The sequence below is a fragment of the Cynocephalus volans genome, chromosome 7 (genome assembly GCF_027409185.1).
Source record: "Cynocephalus volans isolate mCynVol1 chromosome 7, mCynVol1.pri, whole genome shotgun sequence".
Classification (NCBI taxonomy): domain Eukaryota; kingdom Metazoa; phylum Chordata; class Mammalia; order Dermoptera; family Cynocephalidae; genus Cynocephalus; species Cynocephalus volans.
In genome coordinates this window covers 119,600,438-119,617,670 of record NC_084466.1, presented here as the reverse complement: position 1 = coordinate 119,617,670, position 17,233 = coordinate 119,600,438, and the positions used below count along the sequence as shown (strand labels likewise).

At 42.3% G+C, this 17,233-nt stretch overlaps 1 pseudogene; it reads right to left on the bottom strand.

The window, feature by feature from the left end:
- Nucleotides 1–5,853: 5,853 nt before the first annotated feature.
- Nucleotides 5,854–12,061, bottom strand: LOC134381741 (interferon-induced protein with tetratricopeptide repeats 1B-like; annotated as a pseudogene).
- Nucleotides 12,062–17,233: the final 5,172 nt, after the last annotated feature.

The following is a 17,233-nucleotide window of genomic DNA, read 5'->3' as shown; positions in this document are numbered from 1 at the left end:
GGTTGTAGTCTGGATTCTGGATGACTGCATAAAAATGGGAGAATTCAGAGAGGTAGGTCTAATTTCAGTTAGCTTCCTGCATAGAGAAGGAATTGACTATAAAATATAAATACCTAGTCCTGATTAAGTCATGGAGATTCTGCTCCTTACTTATGGTTTCAGCTTGACAGAAATAAACAAGTCAACCTGGTTTAGGAAAGAAGAAAAGAGGCCAAATACCAAGAAAGGCTTGTAACTTCTGATCACTTTGGCGGGAGGTAAAAGCAAGGTGCTATGGTTTGGAATAGAGCACCCTCTATTGCTCCAGCATGGACATGCACATTCTGATCACATGTCAACTCAATCTCAACTATAGTTCAAAGAATTTGAGATTAAATACTTAGCAACTACCTGGCACAGGGAAGCATGCAAAGAAGAGGCGGCTGTTTTTGGTGTTATTGTCATTACTATTTTCAGTCATCAAGTTAAAAATAATGAATACTTTAAAACAAGCTACCTACTTTGTCTTTTAAACTATGAAGCCAGAAGAAGAGCAGCTATAATAATGTGTTGGTCTTAGAAACACCTAATTGGACACACTGCAAATCCAAACAGTTTCTGCTCAACTCCCCCTGCCTAGCTCATTGTCTATCTTAGCCCTCACCTATTGAAATAAGCTTCCACAGAGATATCCTGAAGTAGACAGAATGTTCTACACAAATAAGAATTTCTGAATTAATAAGAGAAGTTTCATCATGTATTCAGATAAATGTTCAGTCTGTAAGCAAATGCTGAAATAAACAAATTAGAAAACCTCTGTTTTTTGGAAGCCAGGTGGTCTTTGAAATTCTTATGGAGGACTGACTGGTTAGCTCAGGTGGTGAGAGCACAGTGTTATAACACCGTGGTCAAGGGTTCAGACCCCTGGAACAACCAGCTGTCCAAAAAAAAAGAAAAGAAAAAAAGATTTCTATGGAATAAAACAATTGGGTTCTCAATTTTCCAATTCATTAGATAGCATGCAGAGAATCGAAGTGTTTATCTCGTCATTGCTGTGAATTTGGCAGTGGTTCTGGTTCTGTGGGGCTCTGGCCCAGGCTGAATAGTTATTTGGAATCTTGCCCAGTGTCTCTCTGGGATAAACAGACTCATGAGCAACTCAGGACAGAGCAGCATTAAGAAGAGAGAAAACAGCCAACAAAGTGTTGTGTGTGTGTATGTGTTTACAGTTCGAAAGAAAATAGGAATTGGAGAGAGTGAAACTTTTAGAAAATGAAATTTCAGCACTAGGCTATGAATCCATTCCCAGGAGTCTAACAACAGCTCTGCAATTGACTGACCAATTATGATGTCAGTTTACTTCTGTGACCTTCAGCTCCCTCAGCGATAAACAAGGGATTTGGAATAGATAATCATCACTGCACATAAAAATCATCTAGGGACATTTAAAAAATAATGCTAATTGGGCCTTATCCAAGAGCAATTAATATATCTCTAGGAATGGGCCCCTGACCTCAATAATGAAAAGAAATCTCAGGTGCTTTGGCAGTATGTCTGGACTGAGAACCATCCCTGGTGTCTATTGCATGTCTGAAATCCTCTGGCGGAGTGATTTGGGACTCAATCCCTGGACCCGCTTCCCTTTCTTGGAGTTTCACATTCAGAATCTTTATTCTTTTGTTACTCTCCCTACATCGTGGGCAATAAACTCAATCTCTTCTTGATCTATAGGATGGCATGGATAAAGAATGTGATTTTGAGTATTTTTGGTGTTGATAATAAGAGCATCGACAGATGCTGAGCTATTTCTGCTGAACTGTCTTCAATATCCCATGACAACTTATTAAGGAATGTGCATCCACAAAGAGTTCCCTATCTATCACTCGTAGTCTCAATTTTTTTTATCAGCTTGCTAAAGACTGTAGAATAGGACGTAGTGACCTGGTTGCATATTGGAAAGCTGGTTTCTCATTAGAAACAAATTCAACTGTAGGTGGTGCTACATTCCACAGTTGGGCTTCCCTGTCTTCTCAGGCATCTTTTCCAGTAGCATGTCCTGCAGTAGTCGCTACTGTACGTGTTTCAGTAATCACAGTTCAATGAAAGCATCGTAGTGATCATGAGAGATGTACAGGATGCTATCATGCTAGGACCATAAAAAACAAAGGCTTAACTGAAGCCATCAATCCATTTACACTTTCCTGAATCTTTGAATTCCCTTAGTCTTTTCAGTTTGTCATAAAACTCAGGTTTACAGATATGTCTCTTCATAATTTATAATTGAGCATTGAACAGTTCAAGTATCTCTGCTAATTACATATTATATACTCTCCTCAATTTATTCGATCACAAAGATACTCTTAGTTACTGCCTGTTTTTTAAAAAACGTAATTGTCACTGTTTTGACCACTGTATGAAATCCAAGCTCTTGGCTTTTGAGATTATTCATAAAGTACTTCCTATCAAAACCATGAAGAGAAGGACCCAGACACCAAACTCCTTTGTTGTGAATGGTCCAATGATTTTCATATCTGCTCATGGGTGTTCGAGGGACCACACAGCCCACTTTAACTAACCCACAATGTGACTTACTGCAATATATTCAAGTACTAATGGAATTTTCATCATTTCACTGTTTCCATTTCAGGCTTATTTTGAAACAATTATAGACTCACAAGAAGTTGGAGGAAGGGTCGGTCCTGTGTTCCTTTCACCCAACTTCCCCCAAAAGTGACATATATCTGTAGTGCAATACTGAAACCAGGAAAATGACATTGGGCCTATGTGTGTATTTTAAAGATGTAATATGAAATATACTTAGTGAATCTTGCAGCTGTGTATCTTTCCTCCCAAACTGAACATTCCTTTCTCAGTAATACCAACTTATCCGTATGATTTATTTCATAATACACTAAAAACGGTCTCAGAATAATAATATCAACAAAATACCTCCAGAGTACTTGCTGAGTAGAGTTTTACAATTTTTTCCCTGTTTTGTCCATAGATATAGCCTATTAAAGGTGTGGAGTCAAATTGCAGTGTATTAAAAATCACATGGCATCCTCCTCTCTGTGTGGTTTTATTGTGTATCCCACATATACTTTGTCTCGTTTGTCTCATTTTGCTTTACTTTTTAGAAATTGCATTTGCCATTTTTACCTAAACATTTTATGTACATTGTAAAAGGGAGCAGAGTTGAGAGAATTTATCAGTGAAAACTAGATTCTACAACTAACGCTTTACATATTTCCTTTGTCATGTATCTATTCATCTATTCGTTCCTCTATCCATCCATCAATTTATCATATTATTTGTTGTTGCACAAAAAAAGCAATCAGCACAATTAATTGATAAAGCATTTCAGTATGCATATGCAGATTGCTTTTTGGAATATGAATTTGGTTTTATAATTAGGTCTAATATTTACATGGTTTCAAAAACAATACAGAGAAGTCTAGCTTCTATTGCTTTTTCATAGATTCCCATTACAGAATTTTATGATCTTTTCATTCTTTTCTTTTGACGATAAGCAGAGAGATATGTCTTTGATATGCATTCCCATTTCCCTCTGTTCTTCCCTGGTCCATACTGAGTGTAGGAGCCAGTGACACGAGCAGCAACTACAAGATGCTCAGTCAACCATTCCATGATTGATTATCGAGTACCTCCTCTGCTTGCAGGTCTAGGAGATTCGATGTTGTTTAAAATAGGTTGTTTTAGGACTTGCCTTATGCTCACCCAAATACACATGCCCACATCCCCTCCCCGCCCCCCTCCAATTTTAAGTAGACTCAGTTGCTAGATAAACAAATTTTAGTAGCGGAAATGTTTCAGCGTTAATTAATGAGTGCAATGAAACCTAATTTCCTGACGACTTACCAACTAGGTGAGAATTATATTTGTGATGAATTTAGCCAAGATGATTATAAATCTCCCATTACTTCTTTTTGCCAAGACCTGCCAGTGGCTAAGGAGCAATAGTTGTTTAGAAACTACTACAGAACGGAGCCAAACCAAAAAGCTGGGAGTTATGTAGTGTGATAAGTACAGCAACATTGTCTGTGTGTTTTCTAATCAGTAGAGATGTGTCCTCAGATTTCTCATTTAGATTTATTCCAGGAGCAAACACAAACCTCCCCTACAAGTGGCTCTACAGCGATCACAGCTAAGGAATTCAAAGAGGGGCCAGAGGAGCCCAAGAGTCCCATGTTTACAGGGAAAAGACAATATAAGTATTCCCATTTCAGTAGTTTCCTCTGGTTAAATTTGATGAATCTGTTTTTTTGTTTAGTATCAACAAAACTGAAAAGGTTGTGACTTGTGTGTTCCCTAAGTGTCATCTGAATGTCCCATCCAGTCCCCGAGCCCAATCCCCCGGCATTGGCCAATCCTAATTTTCAGGGATCAAGGTAACAGAAGGCAACCTTTCAATTCCATGGCCTGCAGGAGTAAATTGTTCTCCAGTATCTTAAAAAATTCTTGGTAGTTGTAGTAGATTGGATTATGTCATCCCCAAAGTCCCTGAAGGTTGAATTGTGTCCTCCAAGTTTTATGTATGAGAAACTTAGCCACCACTGTGACTGTGTAGAGGGTGGGGAATCCTATTATGGTAATTGAAAGTTCGAGCCTTGAAAAGATGATTGGATTGTAGGACCATGCAGTCGTGAATGGATTAAAAATGATGATCAGGGGCATGGTTCTGAGGGCTTTGAAAGAGGAGGAGAGTCTGTTGCTCTTTCTACTTCCACCATGTTCCAATGTGAGACCCCTGGGTTGCTGTCACAACCACGAGACAGACTTTGGACGGCCCAGCCTCAGAAAGTGTCAGCAATACATTTTGTTTTCTTATACATCACCCACTTCCAAGTATTTTGTTAGAAGCAACAGAAACAGACTAATCCAGTAGGTTTATATTCCCACAGTTTCCTCTGCTTTAGGCCATCTAGTGCTGCATAAATTGTTCTGCATTTTTCAATTTCCACCCAAACATAAAAGATACATCTCTTTTTATTTACATCTCCAATGAAATACACTCAAAGAATTTGTCATCTTACCAGATGTTACTGAATATTTTGGGGTAGGGAGCAAAAGGGGATTAAATCACACACCACCCAGTAAGGACTTAAAAACTGCACTAGAGTATTTATTTCATTTTCACCTTGTGTATCCCTACGAGATTTTTTCTCTTACTTTGTCTTTCCCCAACATATTTTAAGTTTCCTGAGGTGTGAATTAACGTCCAGCAATGTGTTTGGAGCACACAGATCTCTTGAGATTGCCAGAAGATGAACAAATGCTAACAAAAGGTTGGATTTATTATAAGGATGTCATTGGCTTGACTCACTGACCAGCCCATCTTGGCTGCGGAAGGGCCTTGGGAAATGGAAACTCAGGCTGGAATGCTGTAATAAACTCCTGAAATCTCGTCCTTCTTTCTAACGCACATCTTTGCTCATTTGCTTTGCTCTTAGATCTTGTAGCAGGTCAGTGCCCCTGGGCACATGAAAAAGAAGCCTTCCTTGTTTGTCTCTTCTGCTTGGGACTTCTAGACCGAGAATGGAAGCCATTCATTTCATTTTCAAGATCACACGGAAAACAATTCTTGTTGGTCTAGCAGGTGAGAGATGCCCCAAACAGCATTAATCAACCTTGGCCTATGAGTGCAGGGATGTGTTGTTGAAAAAAGGATGCTCCTGTCATAGACACATGGATAGAAGGGGAAAGAAAGAGGGGAGTCAGTCAGGCAGCAGAGTATGTGCTGTGTCAAAGTATTGTGTATTTCCCCATGTTACAGATTTTTGAAGGCAGCAATTGGGAAAGATTGATGACCTATTTAGTTATGAATATGTTAAATGAGTAATGGTGACCTCTGTTTCAAAACATAGAATTGAGGTCAGCAGCCAGAGTCAGATCCCTCTCATAGCACGTGAAGGCTTCACTCACTTCGCCTTTCAATTTGTGGACAAGCCCAAGGAGGCTGAGACTTTCCACAACACGTACATTCCAGTGAACACGTCTTATAGTCAATTTTTCTAAAGCATTGAGAAGTTTCTCCCTGTAATAGGGCATTTTTTCTATTTTTAGATCTTTTAAGTAAAAGGTGATTGCTGTATCTTCAGACTTTATGTGAAATTGTTGGAAACGGCCATATCAGTAATGAATCACTTGTTGCAGGTGATCCTCAGTGATCTTCATGCATAACAATTTCTGAAAAGTGTCCTCAGCGTCTCTGTGGTGGCCTATTTGTGCATACATTTCAGCGAGGTCAGCATAAGCCGATTAAGATGAGGCTTTTAGTTTCAAAGTATTTTGAAATTCATTTATAGCTAATCAAACCAATCTGTCTACTTCTTCTCTATCCTGCCCTCTAGACTGCCTGTTTGCCGCTTTCTTTATTTCGATTGTCTTGTCGTTGTAGCAAAGCCCCATCTGGTGATGCACAAAAGTAGAGGTGGGTGTTGCCCACAAGGCCGTATTTAAGAGCTGAAGAGCTGTATCTAGAGAGTGTTTTCTTCAGTAAAACGTGGATGCATATTGAAAGACATAAGTCTGTGAGGACTTGACGGTCAGAGCTTCTTTAATGAACTCTTCTCCTTCAGCTTCTTGTCCTACTTCCTGAGGCTTCAGTGCAAGGAGAACCTCAATATAGGCATCTTCTGGATTTAGCCTGCCGGCCTGTCTTAGAAGGTGCAGAGTTGACGTGGTAAAACCATCCGGTCGATAAGCGGTAATTGCATACCCAGTGCTGAATTCAGCATTTTTAGGGTCTGCTTCCAGAGCCTTTTCAAAGCAGTCCTTGGCCTGTTCGCAATTCCTTTTACCCCACTTCAGCAAAACCCATCCTTCCTCATGATCCATCTCAGGACATTCCATTCAATAGCAGAAGGGACTTGCCAACGTCTCGCAAGTGCTCTCCACCTTACCCAGTTAAGTCTGGTCTTGCCAGTCTTCCCAGGTGGTAGCACACCCAGGCATAGTTGCCCCAGGTCACCAGACTTCTCATGTCCGATTGGTTGTCATGATCTCGCTGGATTAAGTCTTCGGCTTCTTTCAAGCTCTCCAAGGCTTTCTCATTCTGGCCTTTCAGGTGCTTCTCACAGGCCAGTACGTTGTGTATTCCCACATTGTACTTGGTGTCTAGGAACTCAATCTCTTCCAAGACCCTGTTTTCTAAATCAGGCATTACAGTGACTTCAATTAACAACTTCCATGTAAAGTGACATCTCAACTGAGCTAGGCTATCTTCAGTGAGATTTCCATCAGATTCCTCACAGTAACAGAAGACAGCAATTATTTCTGTTTTTAGTAGTATTCAGTCTACTGGAAATGAAGCTAGCACTTCAAATAGTCAAATATTCTCCGTCCCAATGTCCCTGCCTCCGTTAGCTCTTGCCTCTCTGGATCCTGTGCTTATGCCATTAGGACACATTGCAGGTTGACACAAATACCCGGAGGAAATGCTGAACACTTCATGGTGCCAGTAGGTAGGTATTGGAAGTCTACAAGTCAACTCAAAAGAGATTCTTTCTGCTAATGTCAAAATAATTTCAGCACCAACTTCAACACTGCAAAACCCTTCTCTCATGCTTCTTCCCAGCTTTGTAATACACCACTAATGCTGTCTGAAGAAATGTGGAACTGAGGGTTCACAGGAGGGTGAATTCCTTACTCATCTTTCACATATTCCCAACACGTAAACGCATTTTGGTTTTCTCTCCTCCCAGACAGGGTTCTGAGTGAAATATGACAGCCAAATATGGTTTCAAATGATGAATATCATGAACCCTTAAGCAAGGTTGGAAAACGTGGTAGGGCATTCTACCCCCTTCACCTCTATGAATTTACTGAGCCAATCCCAAACAGGGAGGTTGAAAAATGGGTGGAACCACCTCACAATGGCAGACTTACTGCATGGGGACAGAAGTAGGGGGATGAGTGAACATTGCATGGGGCTAGATGTGTCTATGTGAGGAAGTGGCAAGTCTCACTTTTATAATTCACTGAACCTAATGTCATGTAATGTTGCAGCCTAGTGGCGGGCAGTTACTCTAAATCTCAAAAAGTGAAGTGATCACTCAGCTACGCATGGAGAAGACAGTATAAAAAGGTTGAAGGGACCAGAAGTTGTCTTTCCATTATTTTACTGTTTTATATAGTGCAGCTGAAGTTCTAGTCTTCCTCTAAGAACATAAGGGAGCCAAAAGAATTTTGTCTCTAATAGTGAAAAAAAGTGGCCCTCACATCCTATGTAAGTATATTTGCCTCTGCGTTCTCAACTAATTGTCTTACATTCTATATGTGACATGTTTTCTACCCTTTAGGCCCAAGAAAGATTCTGGAGGGGACCTTTATAAATTTCCTTTGATGCTATATATGACAATGTATAGCAGAAAGCAAGTGTAATATAAATCCCATCATCCTGACTCAAAATATTTAACCATAACCTCATCACAAAAAAGACTATAGAACATTCCCTTTTGAAAATAAAGGGAAAGGCAAAATTCGCAAAAGATGAATAACTGTCAAGTGAGGTAGAGGATACTCAGGCTTACAGAGTATCTTACTATTTATTGCCTCTGAGAATACAGCTGCTGGCTCCATAGAGTCCTCTCATTTCCGTCAACATCTCCACCTCATAATCTCCCCATAGATCTTGGATTTTTCTTGAGTGCATTCCTGCATACACTCCCAAGCCATCCTCCGCAGGCCTGAGTCTATGGAAGATGCCATCCTGACACTGAGTTTGTTCTTGCTTTACGGCAGGACTGCTTGGTTGACTGCTGAGGTCAGGAGCTCCAGAAACCTTTCTTTTTACCACCCAACCGTGGTCCGGAAATATTGTCTAATGAAACTTGTGCACGTGCCTGTGTAGATGTGGGTGCGGGTTTGAATGTGATGGTTGTGAACATGGGGTGAGATCAGGAGTGAATAAAATCAGTATTCCTCACTGAAAATAGCCTCCACTTCTAAAGGAGATGGAATCAGGAAGAGCTTCTGACCAAAATGCTCGACTTAGCCTACTGCAGTCCCTGGTATGATGAGAACAGACACTGCCTGGGGAAAATCATCCGCACAGACTGCCATTGCTCTAGAGCTGCTAGAATATTTGTGGATGATCCATTCCAGGCTTTCTAACTTTGTACCATAATCTCAGGCACCTCAGCTGCTGATCCAGCCATCAGTAGAAAGAGTCCCTCCTTCTGAGTGATCTAATCAGGGCCAGGGTGACCTGCATTGATAGGTGCATCGATAGGTGATATTCCAGATTTGAGCCCTCACCAAGATTGCAAAACTTCTAGCGCACACTTGGAACAGACTTACAGGGTTGCCCTGCCAACCTGCCAGAAGAGAATTATTGTTCTTTCTTATAGGTAGTTGTTCATCAACATGCGTCATCTTTTCTTTCCTCTTGGTCCTGGGAAGACTATGAGGTAGAATGGCATCAGAGAGGTGTCCTTAATCTCTAAAAGAGGAATGCTAAGAACCTAAAGTCCTCCTGTTACCTAGTAAGCACACAGAGAGTACTGTCATTAGCAGTGTACGTATTATTATAAAATTACGAGTATGTGTATGTGTGTGGTGACCTAACCCCTCTGTGCATATGGCAGGTGGGCAATTGTAACCACAAGTAGCCAGGCCTGTGTGTAGATCCTCTTCCCTTCAGCTGCTTGTATTTTTGATCAACGCGCAAGAATGGAAAGAAGAGCTCACCCTGCTCCTCTGTCTCTGTACCACTGGGATCAGGAGTATCTCGACATGGGTTTTCTTCATTCTGGAATAGTCCAGAGCCCCCTTAGGCCACCCTGACCAGGGGACTAGAAACACAGACACAGGCCATTGCAAAAGCTCTCGGGTAGCCTAGATGCCAAGGCTGGGGAGAGGGTGAACCTGCTTTCTGTCAGCTCCACAGCTGTGGACAAAGCTCACATCATTATATGGCCACGGGCCCATTATATTAAAAAGAGAGACTGGATAATCTTTTGGTAAACTCCTTTTCAATCCCTCACTTGCAATTTCTTCTCAAGACAGGTATAGGTGTTTACTGGAGGAGAGATCCTAGAAGCGGGGCCCCTTTTACTGAAAACTCTTCCTCTCCCACTCAATGGGACATCCAGTGGGAGAACTCTATCACGTCAGAATGCTTTTCAGTAGAAAATATTTTCTGTACTTCACCAGTTCTAACCAAACCAGCAAGAAAGGAATACCTATTTTTTAGAACCAACACTTCACAACCGCAATAAGATTTCCCATCTTCTAACATCTAGTATAGTGGTTTTTCAAACTTTAGCATGCAACGTGATCACCTGGAAGACTTATAACACACAGATGGATGGGCCCCACTCTGATGTTTCTGAGTAGGCAGGTCTAAGGTGGGGCCTGTGCATGTGCATTGCTAACGCATTCTCAGATGATGCTGATGCTGCAGGTTAGGGTACCACATTTTGAGAACAGTTGATTTGGTGAAAGGCAAATTTTTTAGTAGTCACAATTTCAGTTTCACAGTAATCCCAAAACTTTAACTTGGTATCAGTAAGACCAGAAAAAAAGACTGTTTTTGAACATAGCTTCTTCTCCTTCCCATGTAAAAGCCTGAAAGGATCTAAATGCTCTTTCCCTGACTGGTCCCCAGGTCAGCCTCCCGTCTAGGCACAGGCCTCTGTTCCCGTGAACACTCAATAAGTATCCTCTGGATAATTCTCACTGCATTAGAAAGTGCTACACAAATGACATCTCCTTTGGAATTAAGATCGCTTACTTCTTCCTTCCCTTAAGAGCACTGCTGCTCTTATTAAGCAAACTCAGTAACAAGACAGTTAGAAAACTCACCTCTGTGCATATATTTTCATCTTGCCCATTTGGATCTACTTTCCTGCCTTCTTCACTATGCTCTGTGCTCGGGGAAGCTGAGTTTATGGACTTCATTACCTGGACCTCTCTGAGTTTTGACTTTCTTTTGGGTTTAGCCCACCAGAAGGCAACAGTCAGAAATCAGAGTGCAGGAGGAGGTGAGGATGGTGGTGTTAATTCCTAAGCTCCCACCATGCTCACTTGGCAGTGGTTGAGTTTTTCACCAAAAGCCTTTAGAGAAGCCCCTCCCCTACAGCCACAGGTAGAGGTCTCTGCAGGTCTGGGGACCACTCTCTCCTCTTGCGCTGTAGGCCTAGGGGTGTCATGTTACCACCATTGTTAGCCCTCGCCCTGCTCCTATTTAGTATCATCTGCTGTTGATTTTCCTGAACGTTGCCCACAGCCTCTTAAATAGCCCCTCTAGTACACTCCATTACCTGCCTGAGGGTGCCTGTCAGGTCGGAACCTTGAGTGAGACAGCTCCCCTAGGAGAAGGAAATGGTCCATAAGGACAGGTTTGGAATTTCAAAGTGCACAGAAATAAGGTTGGGAAAGCAGAGAAAGCCTTTACCTCATGGTGCTTTGAGGCAGCAGGTGCTCTGTTGTGGTTTGGTCCAGGCTGGGAGGCTCCGCTGGCATTTGTCCGCAGAGTTCTAGGGCTTTTCAGAAAAGCATACGCTTATACAGTAGAGGTATCCCCAGGCAATTTTTCATTCCTTTCAGGCCCAGTGAAATTGGCTGTGTTCCATCTTGGTGAAAATGAAACTTGGAGAGAGGGAGAACTGTTTCTGCTTTGATTATGAATATGTGCTCAGTTTTGGCAGCTAACACGATGTTTGTGAGAAGCAGTTTTGATATGCATGTTTACTGTTGGGGTCAATGTGGCCTAGGAGATAGAGGATAACGGTATCTTCTGATGACATTCAGAAGTTGTGGAAAGACCAGTGGAGAACGGGGATGTATATTTTTGTGGAACAAGTCAGACTCCGTTGTGAAACTGGTTACTGTCACATGTACCCAGCCAGGTGGTTCCACGGACATCTGCATTGGAAGCTCCTAGGACCAGGGTCAGTGGTTGATGCCCAAAGGAACCCCGTAGAGAGCCACTGTCAATCTGTGGAAGAATAAGGTTGCAGGTGAGGCTGCAGTTGGCTAGGTCTTCCTCTGTGGGGTTGCTGTAGGCAGAATGGTTCCCTCTGGGGTTTGAGGCAGTGGCGTGTAAGGATAAGTGCATGTTGTTTACATCCTCTGGCAGCATTTGTATTACTGCCAAGCAAGACTATAGTGGAGCCTACACAGATGTACTGACAATTTGATGATTATTACTGTTCACCATCAGGGGTTCAGACAATGGTGTTTGAACTGGTCAGTAGAGGAATGTGTGCACCTAGTCAGAGAATGTGATGGGGCCACTGGGGTCTCTAGTACTCTATGATGTGTGGCTGTTAAAGTCTAAATCGAGGGCTGGCTGGTTAGCTCAGGTGGTTAGAGTGTGGTGATATAACACGTAGGCCAAGGGTTCGGATCCCCATATCAGTCAGCTGCCAAAAAATAAGATAAAATCCAATCAAAATGCACATAATTCTTCTGAATTGTTCTCATGTTCCTGCTATTCCTACTATTTTTTAGACCACCTATTATGAAGCCAAAACCTGCAGAGAGTCAGTCAAATCCCATTGACATGTTTAATGACTTTCTGTGAGATCCAGGCTGGTGTAACTCTCCACACGACTAGCAGGAGAAAAGGACCATTTGGAAAACTCTGATATCCTCTTCTGAAGTGTTACAGAGTCATCCTGTAAGTGTCTTTATCTTGGTTATGCAGGGAGTAGTGCAGCGAGATAAGCTAAAGGACAAAGAACAATTTCCCTTTCAGTGAGTGTTCCATGGCAGGGTTATTAACTTCATTGTTGTCTATTCATAATTATCTGGTGAAACTGTAGCCCAGCTGTGCTGTTTCTTCCTTCTCCTGGGCCCTTAACTAGACTATCTTTCCCAAAATCCCTTGTGTTAAGATGTGGTCATATACCTGAGTTGTGGCTAATGGAAAATGGGCAAACATCGTGTGTGCCATTTCCAGGCTTAGGCCATGAAACGCCCATGCATGGTCTTCCATGGTCTATCTTCTTTTGTGTGAACACCTGGAAGCAACATATGAAATATGGTAGAGTCAAAAGATGGAGGGAGTCTTAGTCCCTGGATCACTGGATGAAAGACAGCCACTTGCCAATCAGGAAAATGAGAAGTAAATCTCTATGTTACTTGCCAAGTGATATTGCAGGTTTTTTGTATGATAACAGTTTGCATTACCATAACTAACAGAGATGACAAGAAAAAATTAAAATTGTATATACTTTCCCAAATCTCAGATAGCATCATCTGTTCCAATTCAGACTATTTACTTTTGTTGAAGTAGACAATACTTTAGTTCTTTAATTATAAAGAGGGAGAATTGCTAAGACACTAAGAGAAAGAGACTTGTCAGAAATATTTTCTACGAACTTTTAATCCCTGTGGGCCAAAACGCTCGTATAGTTTAGATATTAGATATTCCTTTCACTGATCCAGTGTTCTTTCTGATGGTGATAAGTGGCTCACTTTGTCTTGAACCACTGGCTGGTCTTGCTTCACTGTAATTGGTGATGGATGATAGAGTGACTACAGCTCGAGCTGGGCATCCTCAGTGACAATCCCTTTCAGCCAAAGACCACCAGGAATACACCTGTAGTTGAGCAAGATGGGTCCATCCCTCATTGCAGTGAAAGAGAACATACACTATGGGGAACGGTGGGGTGTCTCAGTAAGAGGGCGATGGAAAGGATTTATCAGATTTGAGCTTGTGCTAGGTGATTATGGGGAGGGTTTAAGAAGGAGGGCTTTGCTTGGGATTGGATGCTGCCAGGAAGCAGGAATGATTCTATGATTGCATATCTTGAATTGTATCTGGAAAGGGGGAAGACTAGACGGAGACTAAAGGTGTAATTTGTAAAGAAGCAGCAGTCACTCACAGGAGCCAAGCGAAGGGGCTGTTTGTTTATTTTGGGACCCAATTGGACAGTATTCATATTTTTGTCTGTGCTCAGACATGATTACAGAGTGGCCTTGTATTTGGTCTTGATCCATCCTGAACACAGGATGGCACTGTGTGATGTTGATGTTCTGCAAAATTGTTTGTGTGCCACAGAACAGCAGGCCAACTCCCAGATGTCACGACTGCTCTTCACTTTCTTGTCAGGGAACTACCGTATTACCATTCCAGCAGACAGAGGGGTGTCCTGGCCTTTGTAAGGCCAAAGATTACAGACAAGACGGATTACCCAGAAAAGGAACATCAGACAGCCTTCTGCACATTCACAGATCATGTATGCAGTATCTCTTAGGAAAAGGGTAGGCTTGAGAAGAGGTATAGTATAAAATTGCCCTTTGTGGAATTTAAAAACCTCTTTCCACATCTCATTCAGGGTGGATTTTAGGCATCTTGAGATAAACCACACTGGCCCGTTAGCATGAGAGAAGTTCCTAGAAGCCTGTGCTGGCTCTCTTGACATCTCATCAGCACAGGATATTGTTTAAATCCACGTGTTCTTCCCCAAAGCCACCAAATCTCAAGATTACCTAAATAAAGAGAATGCCAATCCCATTCCCTAAGTATACTCTACGGATAGAGGTAGGTAGTAAGATTCCTTAAGGATAATAAGAGCACAGGAATGAAGGGTGGAACCAGCCAGGGTAAGAAAGGAAAGGGAACTAGGCCCAGGCTGGCCTGCTGTGGAAGCCCACGTCTGCCTGCAGGGAAGAGAGACTGTTAGGCAAACCTCTGGGGATGAGCAAAGCCAGGCCATTAGAAAGAACCTCCTAGACGTGTGGGTGACAGGACCACCTGATGGTGGGAATGCCCTCACACACGTACACTACCTCAACTATTTTAGAGCTGTGTGCTCTGAGTACAAGAAGGTAAAGCTCCATACCAGAACAACAACACTTATTCTGTCTATGGGTCCAAGGGGACATTTTCCCTTGAGGTTTCGTTCCCTCCTTCCCATCTTGGACAAAGCGAGAGCTATTAAGACATTCTCCTTTCACTTGCCTTTGTGCACAAAAGATAGTGTTGCTCAGTGGCCACCTGGTGGCAGACTGCCTGGGGTCGTGACTGGGCTTTGCTGTTTATGTGATGTGTGATCCTGGGCTAGTTGGTTCATATGTCTAAGCTGCCTCTAAAATCGGGATAGGAATAAGAGATGGAACAGGACATTGCAAGGAAAGCATGTCTCATTTAAGAGCATTCAGTAGTTGTGAGTGTTGCTTTCACAGTGTGGGACAAGTCCATCCACGTGGGCAGTCTGTGCTGACCATGAGCTGAGCCCTTCCCCATTTCAGGTTTTTCCAGTGGGCACCGAGAGGGAGGGGCCTCATGTCACGTCTGACTGTGCAGCAGCTGAGATAAGGGTGCTCTGTTCTGAGCTTCAGGCCCGGGCAATCTTGATATTCCCCCACCTTTGGGCTCAGGTCAGGGAGCCCTGTATACCCTAAGCACAGAGCCTGGCAGCCTCTCTTGGGCAGCAGGCATCCATCCCCTCCCTAGCAGGGATTAACCTGTGCAGGTGGAGGAGAGATGTGGGAAGGGGGATCACTTTCTCTCAGCTCTTTGTATCAGATGGTGGGCTCCTAGCAGGCCGATTCAGTTTGCAAGTGCAGATATTTTCTTCAAGGCACTAGCCCTAACCCAGCTCTGAAAGAAAGGGATAGAAACATAAGCAAACACTGAAATGAACATTAGAAGACCTGCTTACACTGATTCCAGTATGATTCTAGAATTTTCATGGACAGAATTATTGCTTTGTAACAGAGTGTCAGAGAAACAGAGGAAGCATCTATCACGTGGTCACTATGAATTTGGCAGCCGTCCTGGTTCTGTGGGGATCTGGCTCAGCTGATTAGCCATGCAGAATCTTGCCCAGTGTGTCCTTGGCATAAAAAGACACATGAACCACATAGGGCAGAGCAGCACTAAGGAGAAGAAACAGCCATCACAGCATATAAGAGTGTGTGCGTGTGTGTGTATGTTTATGTGTGTGATTACAAATAGAAAAAAAGCAATGGAAACTAGAAAGTGAAACTCATTTCTAATGGGCAGATTCCTACTTACAGAAATGAAACGAGCTCTGCATTATGAGTCTACTATCAGGATTCTAGGACCAGTTCTGTGTTTGATTGACTAACTAAATGAACTTGATTTCACTTAAACTCTCGGTTGCCTCATGAGTTTTATAATAAGGTTGGCCCCCAACTCTAGCTGCAAACTAGAAAGTTCCCTGGGAATCTTCAAAAAATACCAATGCCTGAGCCAATCTCCAGTCGAATAAATTAGAATCTCTGGAAGTGAGGCCCAGGCATCATTATGAGGAGTAGTTTTTTAAAAAAGAAATCCTAAAGTGATTTTTGTACATGGTTTAAAACCACTGAGCTAGATCTCTGCTACTCAGAGTATGGTCTGTGGACCAGCATCGTCATCAATTAACATATAGAAATGCAGAATCTCAGGCCATTCCACAGACCTACTGAATTAGAATCGGCCTTTTAACATGTCCAGGAGATTTGCTGGTACATTAAATTTGGAGAGATACTTTCCCAGATGATCCTTGTGTCCCTTTCAGGTCTAAATGCTATGGATCATAGACTCATTCCCAGTCACTGTGCATCTTTCTATGAGGCTGTCATTCAGAATCTTCATTGTTCTGTGTCTTGGGTTTCCCATGTGCATCTTAATAATCCACACAGTTCCAGAAAGGAATGTAGATCAAATGGTATTGATCACTACAGACAGTGTCTGGTGTTTTTCTCTGAGACTACTCCTGTTTGCAAACATGTGCCAATCACATCCACAGAGAAAATACTCAGCTACCAAGAACTTCTCTTCTCTGAAAGGCCCAGTAATTTTCACTGCTCTGAAAGGCCCAGTAATTTTCTTGACAGCTATCCTCGGCTCACCATGATTTCCTTTCCTAGCTGACTCCTATGTATTCCAGTTCTAACTGCATTTTCATGGTCTCATTTTTACATTTCAAGCATTCATTCACCTGGAATTGTCTATGTAAATCTTACAGAACATTTACACAATTGAACTAGGCTCAAGATAATGCGTAGATCTATAAGGTCTATGGGAAAATTCCTCAGTTTTCTTGGGGACAAATTGTTTTTAGATTTGTCTGAAATATCCTGGGAGTAGGAGATTCCATGTCTATAAGGGAATGAGAAGAAGAGAAGATATTTTCTAGTTGTAATTGAAATTTAGGATCCAAAGTTGGGCCAAAAAAAAAAGTTGCAGTACCTATATCCTTCCCATGGATTTGGGGAGCCCATAGATGTCTAAGGAAGCGGTGGTCCAAACACATTGTGGGCACACCCA